Source organism: Corythoichthys intestinalis, chromosome 12 (assembly GCF_030265065.1).
Source record: "Corythoichthys intestinalis isolate RoL2023-P3 chromosome 12, ASM3026506v1, whole genome shotgun sequence".
Classification (NCBI taxonomy): domain Eukaryota; kingdom Metazoa; phylum Chordata; class Actinopteri; order Syngnathiformes; family Syngnathidae; genus Corythoichthys; species Corythoichthys intestinalis.
Genome location: NC_080406.1, coordinates 5147461 through 5167530, shown reverse-complemented (window position 1 = coordinate 5167530; position 20070 = coordinate 5147461). Strand labels below are relative to the sequence as shown.

The following is a 20070-nucleotide window of genomic DNA, read 5'->3' as shown; positions in this document are numbered from 1 at the left end:
AAGTGTTGAATAGCATTATTATGTGAATTTGAATCATATTTTGAGACGATTTGACTATATACAACAAATTGCCAAAGCGCAGATGACTACTAAATGAGTCTTTTAATTTGCCGTTTAGCCACACCTACCATGATAGGGCTCTAGCGTCCCCAACAGGAGGATGACGTCAGCAGTAGAATGGTTTCATGGCAAAATTTCTCCATAATGGTCAAAACTGTCCACTTCTTGCTCCTCCCGAACTATATTTTATGCCACCGGCGTTTGTCATTCAATCCCACCCCTGCCACCCACTCCACCCCCACGCTTCCGAGACAGGGGGAAGAGCGTAAACAACAGCGGGCTGGCAGTGTTCGTCGCCGGGAATAAACGCCGCAAATAGCCCATTCTCGGCCGACATCGGGGCACAGAGTTGCTCGTCGCCAAGCCGAGGAAAGCGCATTCTCTGCGGGCACGTGAGGAGGACCGATCGGGCTGGGTCAGTGAACCCTTCATTGTACTGGGGCCACGGCGGGCTGCCAGGGCTCGTCATCAAGCCGAGGAAAGTGCATTGTCGGTGGGCACTCTAAGACGACCGGGTGAGCAAAATACAGCTCGCCGTTCTACTGGACCCACGGTGGGCTGGCAGTGCTCATCTGGCTAGGCCACTCCAGGAGTCAGGACCTTGAAATGCTTCTTACGAAGCCACTCCTTTGTTGCCCTGGCCGTGTGTTTGGGATCATTGTCGTGCTGAAAGACCCAGCCACGTCTCTTCTTCAAAGCCCTTGCTGATGGGAGGAGATTTTCACTCAAAATCTCTTGATACATGGCCCCATTCATTCTTTCCTTTACACAGATCACTCGTCCTGGTCCCTTTGCAGAAAAACAGCCCCAAAGCATGATGTTTCCATCCCCATGCTTCACAGTGGGTATGGTGTTCTTGCGGATGGAATTCAGTATTCTTTCTCCTCCAAACACGAGAATTTCTATTTTGGTTTCGTCTGACCATAACACATTCTCTGAGTCCTCTTCTGGATCATCCAAATGCTCTCTAGCGAACCGGAGACGGGCCTGGACGTCTACTGGCTTCAGCAGGGGTGTCGTCTGGCAGTGCAGGCTTTGAATCCCTGGCGGCGCATTGTGTTACTGATAGTAGCCTTTGTTACTGTGGTCCCAGCTCTCTGTAGCTCATTCACTAGGTCGGTCCGTGTGGTTCTGGGATTTTTGCTCACCGTTCTTGTTACCATTTTGACGCCACGGGGTGAGATCTTGCATGGAGCCCCAGATTCAGGGAGATTATCAGTGGTCTTGTATGTCTTCCATGTTCTAATAATTGCTCCCACATTTGATTTCTTTACACCAAGCGTTTTACCTATTGGAGATTCAGTCTTCCCAGCCTTTCGCAGGTCTACAATTTTGTCTCTGGTGTCCTTCGACAGCTCATGGGTCTTGGCCATAGTGGAGTTTGGAGTGTGACTGACTGAGGTTGTGGACAGGTTTCTTTTATACCGATAATGAGTTAAAACAGGTGCCATTAATACAGGTAACGAGTGGTGCCTCGTTAGACTTCGTCAAAATAAGTTAGACCTCTTTGACAGCTAGAAATCTTGCTTGTTTGTAGGTGACCAAATACTTATTTTCCACTCCAATTTTGCAATAAATTATTTAAAAATCAAACAATGTGATTTTCTGTTTTTTTTTTCCCACATTCTGTCTCTCATAGTTGAGGTTTACCCATGTTGACAATAACAGGCCTCGCTAATCTTTTCAAGTAGGACAACTTGCACAATTAGTGGTTGACTAAATACTTATTTGCCCCACTGTATATCGATCGCTTTCACACACAGCCAAGCGGTCCATTTAATTCAGGAGCATAAAATACCGAGGAAAATATGAAATAAACATGCTTTTTGCTGTCGTACGCACCTTGAGGCAAAACACAACCACTTTTGTCCACCGGCGTCACTAAAATCGACCAAAACTTTAAACTGTACCTGGTGTTGCTTTCAAAATTATACTTATTTTCCATTTTTTCTAGAGATGTTTCGATCGATCGGCATCCCGATTGATCTGTCCGACCACGTCATTTTCAAAGTATCGGAATCGGCAAAAAAATATTGGCCATGCCTTTTTAAAAAAAATATATATATATATATATATATATATATATTTTAATTCAATCGTTTTCTAATTGTATTTAACGTTACGGACATAACATGTTACACTCATCCAGAGTCTTTAGTTTAGGCTTAAGGTAGGGTTATCAAATTTATCCCGATAACGGCGGCAATTATTTTTTTTTAAAAAATGTGTCACGTTAAAATATTTAACGCAATTAATGCATGCGCTGCATGACCCTCTCACTGATTGTCGCGCTCAATCTGTAATGACGCTGTTTTACCTATATAGAGAGATAATAGGCAACGCAAAATGAATAGAGTGAATTTTGGCAGCCTTTGGAGCCTTTTTTAATTGGCTAATGCCTTGCAATCCCTCTCCCTATGATTAGATATGTCATGTGAAGCAAAGTGGCAATTGATCTTTGTCTTAACACCTTATGTTATTCCCGAACGCAGAGAAGATATATCACTTGGTAGCACTACTCACAGTCATGGTTCCACTTCCCATCATGCATTTGGGATGGCCACAGTATCATTTACTGAAAGCTCAACAAATACACTAGATGGCAATATTTAGTCACAATATACAGTCACAAGTCTTTCTATCCGTGGATCCCTCTCACAGAAAGAATGTTAATAATGTAAATGCCATCTTGAGGATTTATTGTCATAATAGACAAATACAGTACTTATGAACTGTATGTTGAATGTATATATTCGTCCGAGTTTAATTCATTTTTTTCTTAATGCATTGCCAAAATGTACATGATCGGGAAAAATGATCGGGAATGACTGGAATTGAATCGGGAGCAAAAAGAAGTAATCGGATCGGGAAATATCGGGATCGGCAGATACTTAAACTAAAACGATCGGGATCGGGAGCAAAAAAACATGATCGGAACAACTCTATATTTTTCTTGAACGCGGCCCTTTGGAGAAAAAGAGTGGACACCCCTCCTCTAAGCTCTTGACATGCTGAGTTTACACCTGGTGGAAGCCGTTCGCACCCGGGGAATTACGATCCATGGCGGGAAGTTGTTTGTGTCGACGCCAAAGGCCTTGTGGAATGCCAGCGCTACCTAAATGGATTCCACATGTTGTTGACATAATTTCCCCTCCTTAAGAGTTGACTCAGAGTGTCACACTGGCAGCATCTTTACATTGGCGCTGCTCTGAGATCAAATTAATTCAGCGTATTCGTGGGTTAAAAGCACAGGATCATTGTAGTGGTGAGAGCAACCCATATTTGGCCAGACACTGGAAATCATGGCCACAGATAGTCAAGCCCTACATTGGCATGCTTTTCCATCCTCGCCATGGAAACGTGAAAGCAACCTTTAAATCAGACGACAGGAGCGAAGCACTCCTAAAGCGGTCTCTTCCCGTAAGGGTGTGACGACAGATTTTTTTTTTTTTTTTTTTTTGCTAAAACATCAACAAAAAGATCTTGGCTGAATGCGCAGGCACAATCAGAATCTTCTTTGGGTGTGTTTGAAGGTCAGAACGGTGATAACATGTTTGAGTCAAATAAAAACAACAAGAAGTTGCCGTCGAAAAGCCGTAATCTTTGTTACGGAGCAAGTTTTGTTTTTCTAGTTGAGGGACAGTGTTTAGACTATCGGCCACAGCTTGGTTGCACAACACTTTCCGTGCTCGGTCCACAAAAGTCACATGTTGCGATCGCTCTGTGCGCGCCCTTAACTCGATTTTGGTCAACAAACACGGGCTGGACACCGGGGTCGAAGGTTGAATCCACAAGAGAAAACACAAAGAGGGAGGAGGGAACATTTTGTCACCATCTGACAGGGTGAAGTAACAGCACAGGGGAGCTGGGTCGGCACAGTCTCGGAAAATAATAGCGTCTTTATGCATCTTTTGGCGTTCAGTGCAATGACTTGTATTTGGGTGGTACTGTCAAGGCTCTGTATTAAGTACCCTTTAATAAGAAAAATGCTTTTTGTAGAAGATCAGTCTGTATTGGAGCGTAGTGTATGCTAAGGACAAAAACTGATTTTGGCTGTTTTTCCTATTTCTGACAATGTGAAATATTAAAATTAGGGTTGTTCCATTATTAACATTTTTTCTGTGAGAGGGATCCACGGATAGAAAGACTTGTGACTTTGTATATTGTGACTAAATATTGCCATCTAGTGTATTTGTTGAGCTTTCAGTAAATGATACTGTAGCCATGCCCCAATGCATGATGGGAAGTGGAACCATGACTGTGCGTAGTGCAACCAATTGATATATCTTCTCTGCGTTGGGAAATAACATAAGGTGTTAAAAAAAGATCAATTGCTACCTTGCTTCCCCACATTGCCTCCCATGATATTTCTAATCGTAGGGAGAGGGATTGTAAGGCTTTAGCCAATTAAAAAAGGGCTCCAAAGGCTGCCAAAATTCTTTATAACATTAAATACAATTAGAAAATTAATTAATTAAAAAAAATATATATATATATATTAAAAAAAGGCATGGCTGATATTTTTTTGCCGATTCCGATACTTTGAAAATGACGTGATCGGACCCGATCGATCGGGATGACATCTCTAGTTTTAAGTGTTACCTATTGACATGAATAAATCAACAAATAGGTCCTACTGGGCTATAAGCCGCAGGATTCAAAATAAAGGAAAAAAGTAGCGGCTTATTGTCCGAAAATTACGGTATATGACATATAGTCTATTTGGGCAGCAGTGGCGCCTCCAGAAATTTTTCCTAGGGGTGGCCAGATGGGGCCACTTAAAATCTTGGGGTGGCCAAAACTAAAAGCCATAATTTCAGGTTTTCATTATATTATTGCAGTAAAAAGGTCAGGGGAAAACTATCAGAAAGACTTAAGGACACGACTACTGATATACTTTGGTGTATTGTGTAATACTTGATGTTACTAATGATTTAATGTGCATAGTCTGTAACGGTCCAGTCAACATTTTGAGTCCCACAACAATTCTGTTTTATTGTGTTATGTATATATTAGGCATAAGGAATACATTTAACTAGGGCTGTCAAACGATTAAAATTTTTAATCGAGTTAATCACAGCTTAAAAATTGTAATTAATCTCAATTCAAACCATCTCTAAAATATGCCATATTTTCTGTAAATTATTGTTGGAAAGATAAGACGGATATATACATTCAACATATTGTACATAAATACTGTATTTGTTTATTATAACAATAAATCCACAAGAGACATTAACATTATTACCATTCTTTCTGTGAAAGTGATCTACAGATAGAAAGACTTGTAATTCTTAAAGGATAAATGTGAGTTTGTATAATGTGACTAAATATTGCCATATAATGTATTTGTTGAGCTTTCAGTAAATGATACTGTAGCGACTTAACTGTTCTGCCCAAATGCATGATGGGATGTGGTGCAACCATGACTGTGTGTGGTGGCTGCAAATGCTATATCTTCTCTGCGTAGGGTGCACTACAGGGTGTTAAGAAAAAGATCAACTCCTGTCTTTCTTCCCCACTTCGCTTCCCACAATATATATAGTTGCTGTGGGAGAGATGACAAAGCTTTTGCCAGTTAAAAGCATGGCCCCAATGAATGCTTTTATCTACTCCACTCACTTGACACTGCCTCTTATCTCTGTATAGAAGTAAAATGACGCCATTGTAGGCTGTTTACGGCAATGCATGAATGAGTCGTACTGCGAATGCGTTAATTGCGATAAATATTTTCAAGTTATTAATTTATTTATTTTTTAATTAGCGCCCCTTAACGCGATAAATATGACAGCCCTACATTTAACAAAACAAAATCAATGCATTCATTTGGGATGAAATGAATAACTAATGCTGCAACAATCAAACGATATACTAGCAAGCGGGGTGGCCAGTGGGGTGGCCAACCAATCTGGCCACCCCCTGGTGGCGCCACTGTTGGGCAGTGCTTAAATTCTATAAGTAATGAGTTTTGATGATTAGCCATGAGTAGATCCATAAATCACAATATGTGTCTCCTCAGCGGAGTCATTCAATCATCATTAAGCTTTGTTATTTTCCAGTGCCCATTAAGCTAATCATTTTATTGATTTATTGTTTTTGGTTTGCAGGTGTATGATTGTGTCGGATAGTGGACTGTACACGATTAACGACTCAAGGGATAATCAGTGAAAACCAAGACAGATGCTGCATTTCGAGATGTTTCTGAGGAACTTTCTGTAATTTTCTCTCAAAATCAACAATACAGTGGTATGAAAAAGTATCCGAACCTTTTGTAATTTCTCACATTTCTGCATAAAATTACCATCAAATGTGATCTGATCTTTTTCAAAATCACACAGGTGTAAAAACAGTGTCTGCTTTAACAAAAACCACCCAAACATTTATAGGTTTTCATATTTTAATGAGGATAGCTTGCAAACAATGACAGAAGGGGAAACAATAAGTGTTAGGTTTTGTGTTGGTTTTCTCCTAGTGTGACTTGTCCCTGTGATTGCCCATTGATTTCACCTGTTGTACCTGCTCCTTGTGTATCCTCCAATCTGCATCCTCCTGTGCTCACCTGTCCCTCGTTGTGTCGTTACCCCTTGTCTGTGTGTGTATATATGCTCCCGGTTTCTTTTCACTCCTTGTTGCGTCATTGTCAATGTCCATGTGCAAGTCCGAACCTGTTCTCGCTAGTTTTCTCCAAGCCCTCGTGTTTCCCTCAGTAAGTTTTGATACCCAGCCTTTTGTTAGTAACCTGAGTTTTGTTTGCTGTTGTGTTTTTTGGGATCTCGTCATTATTTGCTGGTACTTTGTATTTTGCCTGCCGTAATGAAATCATTTTTGCACCGTCAATCTGCCTCGCCTCCTTTCCCTGCAATTGGGTCCACACACCACCTGCCTGCCCGTTTCCTGACAAATAAGTAAGTGAACCTTCTGGGGAGACATAAAGAGCAATTGAAACCAATTTTTACCAAACATTTTAAGTCAGGGATGTGCCCAATCACTGATGAGTGGTTTAAAGCTAGCTCGCCCACTATAAAACACATACCTGGTAAGAATTGTTTTGAACAGAAGCATTTTTTTTTTTTTTTAATGTGCATCATGGCTCGGTCAAAAGAGTTGTCTGAAGACCTGCGATCAAGGATTGTTGATATGTATAAAGCTGGGAAAGGATGCAAAACCATCTTTAAAAATCTGGATGTTCATCAATCGACAGTCAGAGAAGTTGTCTACAAATGGAGAGTTAGGCACTGTTACTCTTTTCTGAAGGAGTGACTGTCCACCAAAGATGACGCTCAGAGTTCAGCGCAGAATACTCAGAGAGGTAAAAAAAGTGTCTACTAAAGACTTACAGAAATTACTGGCACAGTCCAATATCTCTGTGCACACATCAACTATATGTAAAACTATGGCCAAGAATTGTGTTCATGGGGGGACATCACGGAGGAAGCCATTGCTGTCTAAAACAACATTGCTGCTCGTTTAATGTTCGCAAAAAGGCACTTGGACACTCCACACACGTTTTGGCAAAATATTTTGCGGATTGATGAAACCAAAGTTGAATGTTTGTGGAGGAACCCACAACGTCGTGTGTAGGGATGGGAATCGAAATCCGATTCCAATTCGGAACCGGTTCCGAGTGTTTCGAGGCCTCGACATCACAATGAAAAAGCCTTAACGATCCCTTTAACGAGTCCTGAAGACGCATATTGCGTTGTGACTGTCTTGTTGTCCAAATGCATCAAACTAGCATGGCGCCAAGAACCACTCGCTCCAAAGTTTGACTACACTTCACCAGGAAAGAGTGTGAAAATGAAAGGTTACGACGGGTAAGCACGAGCATTGCAGCCATAAACATAACAATGACAGCACGTAGGTTCAAACGCTTGTAAGTGTGTCTTCACTTCACGAGGAAAAATTACAACAAAGCGACTTGCAGTCATTGCAAGGTGGAGATAACTGCATCGGGAGGGAATACGATTGCGTTGTCCTCACAGAGAGGCTAAGGCTCATTCCTGGCTATAAAAAAACAAACAAACAAACAAACAAAAAAAAAGTCCCGGCTATACAGTTAGCTAAACTCCCAAATGACGATGCAGAAGACGTTGGTATAATTTGCTGACTTTATCCAACCATCACTTGAAGAGTGAAACTAAGAATAGAAATGAAACAAACAATTTCGTCCCCAATAACAAACAGGTTTGCATCAAAGTAAATCAGCGATGATTAGCTGCTAATAACAGTATGGTTAGCATTCGTTCGCTAGCATTAGCACATCGTTCAAACCACTACACAACTGGACTTAAAGTGCTTGTGACACGAAAAAGCATGTTTATTTCATAATACACGCGGTATTTTATGCTCCTGAATGATATGGACCGCTTGGATGTGTGTGGAAGCGATCGCTATATTTATTTAGTTTTTTGAATCCCGCGCCAGGAAAATGAGTGACTTCCGGCTTCGGTCTCGCATTGAGGAGGAGGGCGCTGTGACGTGTACGGTAGAAGACGTCCTCTTCACGCTACAGTGTACTGTTGTGTATGAGGACTAAGGATTCAGCTGATTTTGCGGATTAATACTTTTATTTTTTGCATCACGCCAGCCAAACGGCTGCAGAAAAATCATTCTGTATGCGGGAGAGGCGTATGCGCCTTTTTGGAGTTTCAAAAGGTTCCCATTCACCGTGGATATTTACTGTGGGACCATTGGACTTACAAGGAAGTGAGTAAACATCTTGTTTTGTATTATGTCAAATACGAATACAGTGATTACAAAGTAAACACTATAAAATTCCTTTAAATAAAGGACTACTTACGTTTGATCATTGATAGGCATGTAAAAGCTATCCTCACGCTCATTAGCAGTTAGCTGTTAGCACGTTAGCTACACAACAATTCCAGCCACCCTCCTCCAGGAAACGAACTGTAAATTGCTCTCCGCCGGGCGGTTTGCCGATCCGCAAAGAAACTCGACAACCGGGTCGTCATGTCAAATAATCCAGGCTAGTTATGTGTGATTTTCCACTTCGAAGACTTTGAAACATCCCTCGGTACGGGTTAGCATGTCGGCTAGCTGTCACTCCTTCTGGTCTGTTTACATTCTCCGAAGCCGGGGAAGGGAAATGACATATGTCCGATTTAGGTGTCATAAAATATCGTTCGGCAGGTGTGACAGTAAAGGTAAAGTCGACTGTTTTGACCATTATGGAGTAATTTTGCCATGTCGTCTTGAATAAATGGATTTTTATTATTTTATATTCCATTTAGCACAAGTTATTTGTCATGACCATGCCATTTATTTAGCAATTGGGGAAAGTACTTGGGTAAAAAGAATATCCTGTAAAAATATTGAAGTAAAGAGACAGAAACAATGACATTTTGCCGCTCTCTTCGTCGCGTTTTCCTCATTGTGAATAGTTCCCCCTCGACGGGCTGACTGGTCCTTCTCAAGCCATTTATATAGCTATTGGGGAAAAATACTTGGATAAAAAGAATATCCTGTAAAAATATTGAAGTAAAGAGACAGAAACAATGACATTTTGCCGCTCTCTTCGTCGCGTTTTCCTCATTGTGAATAGTTCCCCCTCGACGGGCTGACTGGTCCTTCTCAAGCCATTTATATAGCTATTGGGGAAAATACTTGGATAAAAAGAATATCCTGTAAAAATATTGGGAGTAGAGAGACTGAAACAATGACATTTTTCAGCTCTCTTCGTCTCGTTTTCCTCGTTCTGAACAATTCCCCCTCAATGGGCTGAATAGTAAAACCGATGAGCCTAGTCTACCGCTGACGTCATCCACCTGTTGGGGACGCTAAAGCCCTATAATTGTAGGCGTGGCTAACCGGCAGATTAAAAGACTAATTTCTTGTCATCTGCGCTTTGCTAAATTGTTGTATATAGTCGAATCGTCTCAAAATATGATTCTAATTCACATAATAATGCCATTTAAGACTTTTTTTCTGGTGTCGTATGCTCTTTAAGTGTTAAGTGTCCGATCGCGAGTGGAAACACAACAACAACAACACAAAAGATGATACATACAGGCGTTGCCTCTGTAGATATTAACATTAACAAAGAACGTAGGCTCGTAGAAGTGTTTCCCTCTCTCACTCACTTGGATGCGGCATTTCTTTTTTGGGTGTATGCGCGCTCCAGTGGTCCTCAAACTGCGGCCCGCGGCCCAAGTATGGCCCGCCTCCACATTTGGTCCGGCCATTTTGAATTTTTTTTTTTTTTTTCTCAATCGTGTTATTTATTTTCTGGCCTTTTCCTTGAAGAATTCAGAGAGGGTTATTTGGTTATTATCTATTTAATTAATAGTGTTTTTATTATTAATTATTATTATTATTATAAAGAATCCAGAAAGGGTTATTTGATTGTGGCTTTCTGAAAAACAATAATTTTTTACATTTATGCACTTCTGCAATCGTCACACTTTTTCTGTAACAAACTGACCCCGGCCCCTCATCAGAGAAGGGAAAAGTTATGTGGCCCTCACAGGAAAAAGTTTGGGGACCCCTGCTTTAACACATATTGCCAAAGGCAGAACAAAAACCTATCTGCCTATATATATACCAATATTTTTTATTTCTATTAGATAAATGTTTCAGTAAAATGTTACACATTCTTGTGTATTTGCCACTTATTGCCACAGTTAACATTGAGGCTTTGGGCCTCTTTTGATCTCGTTGTGAGTTTGTAAGGTTGTGACTTCTGATTAAACAAACTCGATGCCAAACTTGTTCTTTTTCCCCAAATTAGAATCGATAAGAGAATCGATAAAGAATTGAATCGTTAAGCAATATCGATAATGGAATCGGAATCGTAAAAATCCTATCAATTCCCATCCCTAGTCGTGTGTGGAGGAAAAATGGAACAGCTCACAAACATCAACACCACATCCCCTCCGTCAAGCACGGTGGAGGAAGAACATGATTTTGGGCTGTTTTGCTTCCTCAGGGCCTGAACGATCATTCATGGAAAAATGAATTCAAAAGTTTATCAGGACATTTTACAGGAAAACATGAGGCCGTCTGTCAGACAATTGAAGCCAAAAAGAGGATGGATGCTGCAACAAGACAATGATCCAAAATGCAGAAGTAAATCAACTTCAGAATGGTTTCAGAACAAAATACACGTTCTGGAGTGTCCAAGTCAAAGTCCAGACTTGAACCTAATTGAAATGCTGTGGCATGACCTAAAGACAGTGATTCATGTCAGACATCCCAGGAATCTGACTGAGCCACAGCAGTTTTGTAGAGAAGAATGGGCCAAGTTTAGTCCTGATGGATGTGCCAGACTTATCTGCAGCTACAGGAAGCATCTGGTTGAAGTTATTGCTGCCAAAGGGTGGGGGGGACACAAAATATTAAACGTGATGGTTCGCTTACTTATTTTCCCCCCCTCTGTCATTGTTTGCGTACTATCCTCATTAAAATATGAAAACCTATAAATGTTTAGGTTGTTTTACTTAAGACACTGTTTTTTCATCTGTGGGATTTTGACAAAGATCAGCTCGCATTTCATAGTGATTTTATGCAGAAATGTGAGAAATTCCAAAAGGTTCAGATACTTTTTCATACTACTGTACATGCAAGCATTACTTGTATAAACATAATAATGTATACTAGTATATCAAGCTAGCAGTACAGTATTGCTATCAGCACCACCGTGAACTCATCCAATACTAACATATGTTTCCGTGTGTTATGGAAAGGTCATTCCTGGAAACAAGTCAACGCATCATGGCTGTTATTGCAACCGTGTAGTAAAACATCTAGGCCGGTCTTTAGAGAGCACGTGAGTGCACTCAGTGGGCAAAGCATTGTGGAAATTCTATGCACATACTGCATATCCTGGGTAGAAGGATGGTGGTGGGGCTGCTAGCACACATTAAGACATACTGTACATTACATGTTAGCGCACTAGCGCGCACACATGCACCACACAGCCTGGGGGGGATAAAAGGCTACCGAAAGAAACCCCCATTAGGGCAGGAGTGAAGCGGCATTCCATATAGAAGAAGGGAGGTATGTGGGTGGTGGGTGGGAGGCATGCAGGTTATTGTGAGCATGCTGGTACTTCCAACTGCACCTCCCTCAAAGGATACAAGATAAGAAATATGTTTCATTTTGACTTGCATGATTAAAAAAAATGGTAACATACCTGGGCATTCTCTTGAACCTGAGGCGGTAACATAAGGTATCATATTTTTTACCAGAACATATTATTGGACAGTTTTAGCTTGAAACATAAATCTAGTTTTTTTGTAGCTGTTTTTTTATGTTGTAAATAGGAGTGTAACGGTATGCGCAAGTCACGGTTCGGTACGTACCTTGGTACGGGGGTCACGGTTCGGTACGGGTTCGGGACAAAAGGAATAACAACGTTTTTTTTTTAATCACAACCTTTTGAAAGTTTGTTCTATTTGCTAAACTAAAACAGAGCCTTTAATTAGAGTGCAAAATTAATAGAAGAAAACATCAACACCACCATCACCATCAAAACAACACTCTGTTTTTTGTTGGGGTTGACTGAGGTAACTGTTAAAGTCAGGTAGCACTCGCCAGCTTTGCTAACTTTGGTAAGATAACTCATTTTCAATGTTAGATTACACACAGTTAACTGTAAACCATTACCAGTGAACATACACTCCCACACTAGATATACTTTTAAAACAGGTAGTCCTCGGCTTACAAACAAGTTCCTTTCCTTCGTTGGCGACTAGAGATGTGATGCCGATCGATCGGGTCCGATCATGTCATTTTCAAAGTATCGAAATCGGCAAAAAAATATCGGACATGCCTTTTTTTTTTTTAAAATATATATATATATATATATATATATTTTTATAAATCCTTTTCTAATTGTATTTAACATTACATACATAATATCTTACACTCATCCAGAGTCTTTAGTTTTGGCTTAAGGTAGAGTTATCAAATTTATCCCGATAATGGCGGTAATCAATTTTTTAAAAATTGTATCACGTTAAAATATTTAACGCAATTAATGCATGCGCTGCACGACCCACTCACGCATTGTCGCGCTCAATCTGTAATGGCGCCGTTTTACCTATATAGAGAGCTAAAAGGCAGCATAAAATGAGTAGAGTGGATTTTGGAAGCCTTTGGAGCCTTTTTTTAATTGGCTAAAGCCTTACAATCCCTCTTCCTACGATTAGAGCTATCGTGGGAAGCAATGTGGGGAAGCAAGGTAGTAATTGATCTTTTTCTTAACACCCTATGTTATCTCCCAACGCAGAGAAGATAGATCAATTGGTAGCACTACGCACAGTCATGGTTCCACTTCCCATCATGCATTTGGGCATGGCTACAGTATCATTTACTGAAAGCTCAACAAATACACTAGATGGCAATATTTAGTCAAAATATACAAAGTCACATTTGTCCTTTAAGAATTACAAGTCTTTCTATCCGTGGCTCCCTCTCACAGAAAGAATGTTAATAATGTAAATGCCATTTGAGCATTTATTGTCATAATAAATACAGTACTTATGTACTGTATGTTGAATGTATATATTCGTCCGAGTTTTATTCATTTTTTTCTTAATGCCAAAATGTACATGATCGGGAAAAATTATCGGGAATGACTGGAATTGAATCGGGAGCAAAAAAAAGCAATCGGATCGGGAAATATCGGGTTCGGCAGATACTCAAACTAAAACGATCGGGATCGGATCGGGAGCAAAAAAACATGATCGGAACGACCCTATTGGCGACATAACTGTAATTTCCGCATGAATCGTAATTAACCGTTTAAGAACCCCTAAATACCCCCCAGATCTCAAAATAACTATCCAAAAACATGTATTAGACGTCAATGTACCATCCTCGCCAGGAAGAAAAAAACGACTGGAGACAAAATAGCGGATGAGACTCCGGCGTCGTGAAGTGAAATCACATAAGTTGGGAAGTCGAAATCAAATAAGTCGGGACGTCGTAACCCGTGGACTACCTGTATTGCTAAAAATAAAAATCATTAAAATGCGCAAATCTTTCCAAAATTGAAAAAGCATATCTTGAAATAGTGCAAAAATAAATACTCACTCAGTTTTTCAATGCCGTTATCCTCGGGCTAGAGCAAAGTAAACATTTACTGATTTGAAAATAAAACATACCGTAATTTACCGAATACAACGCGCACTTTTTTCCCCCAAAATCAACTTGTAAAATCGTGGTTCGCATTATACACGGGTACAGGGATGGAGACAGAAATATATATTTATAAAAAACGATTTTTAAAAAATTTATTGACGCGGCCATGTTGTGTTGAAGACACGTATGCGGGGATCTGTTGCCGACCATTACGGTACGTGACGTCACCATTTTGTTTCAGTAATACTTCACTCTGATCGGTCGAATGATTTCGTAATTGTTAAATTCTGCTTTTTTCACTCTTCATAAAGCACAGAATTTAGTTTCTTGAACTCATTTGAGTCAACGTTTATTGCAGCTCTGCAACTCGGACCATAACAAATGTAACACAACACAGACTTCCTGTGTCCGTCAACTATATCTGTCCCTCAGGAAACTCAAACCCAAATAACAATAGTTCCTCTTGTTACTGTAGCGATGCGCTAGTTCTGCTAGTTCTCTAGCTCTTTTTTCTTGTATTCTTCTATTTATTGGTGCTAAAATTAGGGTGCGCGTTATATACGGGTACAATAATTTCCCCTAGATTTTACAAGTAAATTTGGGGTGCGCCATATATTCGGGAATTTACGGTAAATACACTTCAAAAAAGTGTGAGTAATACTGCATTTAATAGTTCCTCCTCTGTACATTCGCCATAACTTTCCTAGTAGTGATTAATGATAACGTCTTCTTTATGTGTTTTGGTTTGTCTACTTTTCCCCGTCATGTTGGTTGTTGGCTTAGGCACATTACCTCTACCGCCCCCTGGAATAAAGGAGGACTAACTCCAGCATGGATTTTTGTTTGTTTTTCTCGAACGTGTTCGGTATTCGTATACAGTACAGGAGGAATACAAATACCGTTACACTGTAGTTGTAAACTAATGTGTGGTCACATGACAAAGTTGACCATACTTATTACAAAAAACGTGTTTCAACAATTGTTTAACGTGAACATGTAACAATTAGGATGCCATTGAGAATCTCATGATCTCTCATCTTATATAAATTAGGTCAAAATTGTCAAAGTTGATGTTTTTATTCAAGTCACGTTAAATTTAAAGTGCAATTGACACAAGAAAGCATATTTTCATATTCATATTACACGCAGTATTTTGTGCTCCTGAATGAAATGTGCTTGGATGTGTGTGGAAGCGATTGATATATTTATTTATTAAACTTTTTGAATCCCGCGCCATGAAAATGAGTGCCTTCCAGCTAGAGTTGAGGAAGAAGGCGGATGTGACGTTAGAGCAGTGCTTCTCAATTATTTTCTGTTACGCCCCCCCAAGGAAGACGTAAATGTTTCGCGCCCCCCCAAACTTTGCCGCCACTGTAGATAGTATTATTTATCTATAATATTACTATTATAAGTACACCTCTGCCTCACATTGTATCCTTTTTTTCTATTAGAGAAAATAACAGAGATCAACTTATAAAGTATTAACATTGTTTTGTTTGCAACAGAAAACACTTAACGCGAATCAATTTGCTTGAATTAAAAAAAAAAAAAAAAGTCACATCCAAACAGTAAAAATACACTCAAGGTAAATTTTTGACCATTTGATACTGAAAAATAAAATCAGTAAATAATAACAAATCCAAATTGATTAGAAACATGAACTCATGAGGACAATATGCCAAAAAATTGACCGAAAAAACAAAACTGAATAGAAGAAGAAAAAAAAAGTGTCTTTGTACAGAAGGACAGTTTTTATTTTCGCTGCTCGCTGCTCACAGTATCACCTCCAGTTTGTAATGGTGTGGGGTTATTTTGCACTGAGCATGCTAACAGTGCTCACTGGTTTACTGTTATAACACTGACAAAGCGGGACGATTGTTGGCAATATCCGGCACGTTTTCGCTGAAAAACAACGAAGCGGCTTATCAATTAGATTGGGGTCTAATGTCTTTAAGTGGCGTCTTAATTGATTTGGCTTCAGGCTGTCCGCTATAATCATTTTTAGACACAGTAAACAGTGGTCTTTCCTCATCTACCGCTGTATTAAATGTCAAAGCTAAAAGGCAAACGGCCCGAAAAAAGCGCATTCTCGGCGGCCGAGGGAGAACCGTAGGTGAGGGCGGTCGTCGTGACGATCCCAAGCCGAAAATGGCACTTCTCGGGCGGACATGTGAGAACCGGAGAAGCTGGCCGGAAAACGGCTTTTGAAAACGGCGCACAGCTCTCCAGCTCTTCATGAGTCTCTTCCGTGTGCTCTTGCTTACTTCAAAAATACTGCGCGCACTTTGAAAATGAGAGCGCCACTGCCACCCACTGAGTGGATGTGCAAGTACACTTTATTCTAGTACGGCAAAAAAAAAAAAAAGCATGTTCCCCGAGGTCACGCGCGTCACCCCTGGCATCGCTCTGCGCCCCCCTGGGGGGGCGCGCCCCACTATTTGAGAAGTACTGCGTTAGAGAATGAGATCATCTTCATTATACAGCCATACTATTATTGTATGGAGAAATACTACAGATTCAGCTGATTCTCCGGAATAATTTGTTTATTTTTCACGTCACGCCAGCCCAATGTGCTGCATACTTTTGTTGCTACACCAGGGAGAGTGGTGTGAGCCTTTTTGGGTTTCCAACAAATCCTGTTCACCGCAAAGAATGGGCAAAACAAGTCCGACAATCGAGGGACCATTGGACGGACGAGGAAGTGAGCAAGTTTTATATGACGTCAAAACTGGGAATAATGGGATAGCAGGGCGTGCTTGCATTCATCGGCCGGCGAACATGGCGTGTGACAAGCCGCTCGAGAGTGAGACATTTTCGGCGTTCATTCCCTTGCTGCGCCCTCGCGGGACTGCTTACCGGGGCCGAAGCAGGGGAATGACGAGCTGTAATAGTCCACTGAAAGTTGCTTGGCTGATCGGTGAAGGCAATCACTCCTGCCACCGCGTGTGACATGAGTCGGGGTACTTTTATGTGATTTTTTTTTGTTTGAAAGGCGGGGAAGAGGCTTGGAAGAGCCGCTTGGTTCAGTTTAACATGTAGCCTAGCTCTCACGCCTCCGGTTATGTTTACGCTCTTTCCTCCGTCTCCAAGTCCGGCAGGGAAATAACAAAAGCATCGAACAACTCCGGTGGCATAAAAAACCAGTTCGGAGGTTTAAGAAGTCGGCAGTTTTTGACAATTATGCAGTAATTTAGCCTTGTCGTACTGACTAAATGTAGTGCATGCTCGAAGGAAAATTCTTGGAAGTCAAGACGAGTTACAAACATTCCGTTTTTTTTACAGTTTTTAGCCAAGGCTATCTGTTAGTTTATCTTTTCACTACAATTTTTTGGTTACAGACCCTTCTTCCTGTCATTTACTTTTCATTTTACAAACACTCAGCACCAGTTTCAGGTCACATCCTAATTGGCAGTCAGTCTGTTTACGTCACCGTCACAAAATCCGTGGCTCGGCCAAACTTGATGTTGACCACAAATAAGGATTTGTCCCCGTAAATATTGAACGGGTCCATTGTCGACTTTGCCGTTTTCAGAGCAGATTAAGGAGCCAAAATCCCCTATAATCGTTCAGAAAAATCTTCCAGAAACAGCCAACAATTGGGTGTTTGCTGACTTTGGAGGAAAAAGGCGCAAATTTGGATCAATTATCTTTTTGAGTCTGTTTGAACTTGCTCAAAACAGAATATCATTTTCTCGAAATGATAGGTCGCCGCTGTGTGTTCACGTTATTGCTCTCCCTGGTGCTAGCTGACCACTTTCTCCGAGGGTGAAGCACAATTGTAAAAATATTACTTGTCAGTATGTACTTTAGGACAAGCACATTGTATTGTAGATAATTCACACTGTACATACAAAACACATGCTTTTGGCATTGGCCCTGTAAAACTGTAAATGAATGATTTGTGTGACCCATTGTTGTCTTTGTCAACGATGACGAAAATACTTCGTCGACAGAGCTAAAAACATGTCATGGGAGACTAAAACATAACGAAATGAATGTTTTCATCTGACGAGACGAAAATGCGCCATAGTTTCCGTTATATGTTCACAATGTGTGACATTTTCTTATTGTACATTTAGTTCATCAGCATTTATCGGAGCATATTTGGGTCGAGTCAATCATGTGATATTAAGACATTAACTCAACCACTACTGAAGACGTATAAACAATGATGTTCTTCAAACCAGGCTGTGCTTGCTTGTTTTGAAACACAAGGTAAAGATTTGTAAGAAAACAAATCTTCACAAGAGAGAATACGCATTGTTGCTTTAGCCTTAAAAGTTATGTGCCGAGTGATCGCACACCAAATGTAACTTGTAGCATTAGCGTTCGCGTTAGCTTTAGCATGAACTTTCGTGTAGTGTGCGTCCTCTTAAGCTGTTTTGTTGGTGTCGGCTACGGCTTACCGTACTGCTCTGTGCTTCCAGTTGCAGATAAAACCAAAAACCTCACGAACTTAGCATTGTCCTTGCAGAAGCTAAAATACTGTTTGGAATTTTTACATTTATTTTTGGACTAAAATCTTTGAATTTTTATTAACGAAAGCATTTGGAGTATTCGTCGACGAAAACGAGGTGAGGTCTAAAACATTTTGAAATGACTAAAACAGTGTTTTTCAACCGGTGTGCCGTGAGAGATCGTCAGGTGTGCCGCGAGAAATTATCCAATTGTATTTTATTTATTTATTTATTTATTTTTATACGAAGGAAGTAGTAGGCAGAAAGTTCTCGGTTGTGTGCAGATGAGCTAGGTATTGCTTGTGTTGCGTTCAAGAACTGCTCGGATTTCTAGCCATCAGCCACTTTGCTGTCCAGGATAATGTGGACCCCAGCACTAGTGATGTGTCGGTTGCGAACGAGCCGGTACAAAGAGCCGGCTCTTTGAAGTGAACGATGAGAGCCGGCACCCTCCCTCGAGAGCCGGCTCTGTCATTTTGCCTCCCCCCTCTCTCTCTACCTCTCTATGTCGCTATCTCTTTTCACGTGTCTGAAGCGAGGTTTGGCAGTGGCTCAGCTGCTGTGCTCAGAGAGGGAGAGAGGAAGGGAAAGGGGAGGGTCGAGGGGCTTAGTACTAGGTAGTGCATGCTGAGCACATGCTCCGTCGCGTCTGCGCAGCCACAGACAGACACAGGAGAAGGAAAGGACGACAACACTAACACAGTTTGTAGGCCTTCAAGATAAGCCGAAAACGCAGTAACATTTGGAGACATTTTAATTGGTCAGATGACAATAAGGCAGAATGCCGTGTCTGAAAACTTAACCCCTTATAGCCTGATGTATCACATTTGTGTATCACTTAGAATTTCATTATTTTGAGACTCTAATTTAGAATTTTTTTTTTTTTTAATGATGGATGCAAGTCAACGCACTCATCTGCAGGTTCCATCAGAAAAAAAATCTGGATTTAGCTAAAAGACTGGACAAATAATTACTGAGAGAAGGAGCCGGATCAGCCCGTCCAAGTTGAAGTATTTAGTTTTCTTGAATGCAAATTTAAAATAAAGCAAGGAGTAGCTTATGTTTGTTTTGTTCGTTGCTGCTGTTGCAGTTACTGCACTCTATTTTTGTTATGATGCAGCATATTTGATTGTTGTTGGTTTAATAGTTAAGTTTAGTTAAGTTTAATTTTGTAAAGAGTTTTTACTTATTCTATTGAGAATAAGTAAAAACTCTTTTCTTTGCTTGATAATTGTTTCTATTTGCAGTCAGTAGAGTGCAATATTTAGTTCACCAAGTCATTTATCAAAATATATGCTAAATTTGGCATAAATATTTAAAAGAAAAGCTAAAGTTAAAAGAGCCGTTTGAGAGCCAAAAAGAGCCGGCTCTTTTCACTGAGCCGATCCAAATGAACCCAATCACCGAAAAGATCCGAAAATCCCATCACTACCCAGCACGTCTACTGTAC

General features: G+C 40.5%; 1 protein-coding gene and 1 long non-coding RNA gene across 11 annotated transcripts in view; both read left to right on the top strand.

Moving 5' to 3' along the window:
- klf12b (Kruppel like factor 12b) overlaps window positions 1–20070 on the top strand; it is a 212167-nt gene that overhangs the window by 98923 nt on the left and 93174 nt on the right. The window contains exon 1 of one of the 10 annotated variants that reach the window (XM_057852553.1): window positions 4605–6275. The exons of the other annotated variants lie outside the window; for them this stretch is intronic. The gene's annotated coding sequence lies outside the window, so the exon portion shown is untranslated. Of the gene's footprint in view, window positions 1–4604; window positions 6276–20070 lie in introns of those variants that run through there. 10 annotated transcript variants of the gene reach the window in all.
- LOC130927056 (uncharacterized) lies at window positions 6274–19688 on the top strand. Its single transcript, XR_009066343.1, has 2 exons — window positions 6274–8352; window positions 10028–19688. It is a non-coding gene; the product is annotated as an uncharacterized LOC130927056 (long non-coding RNA).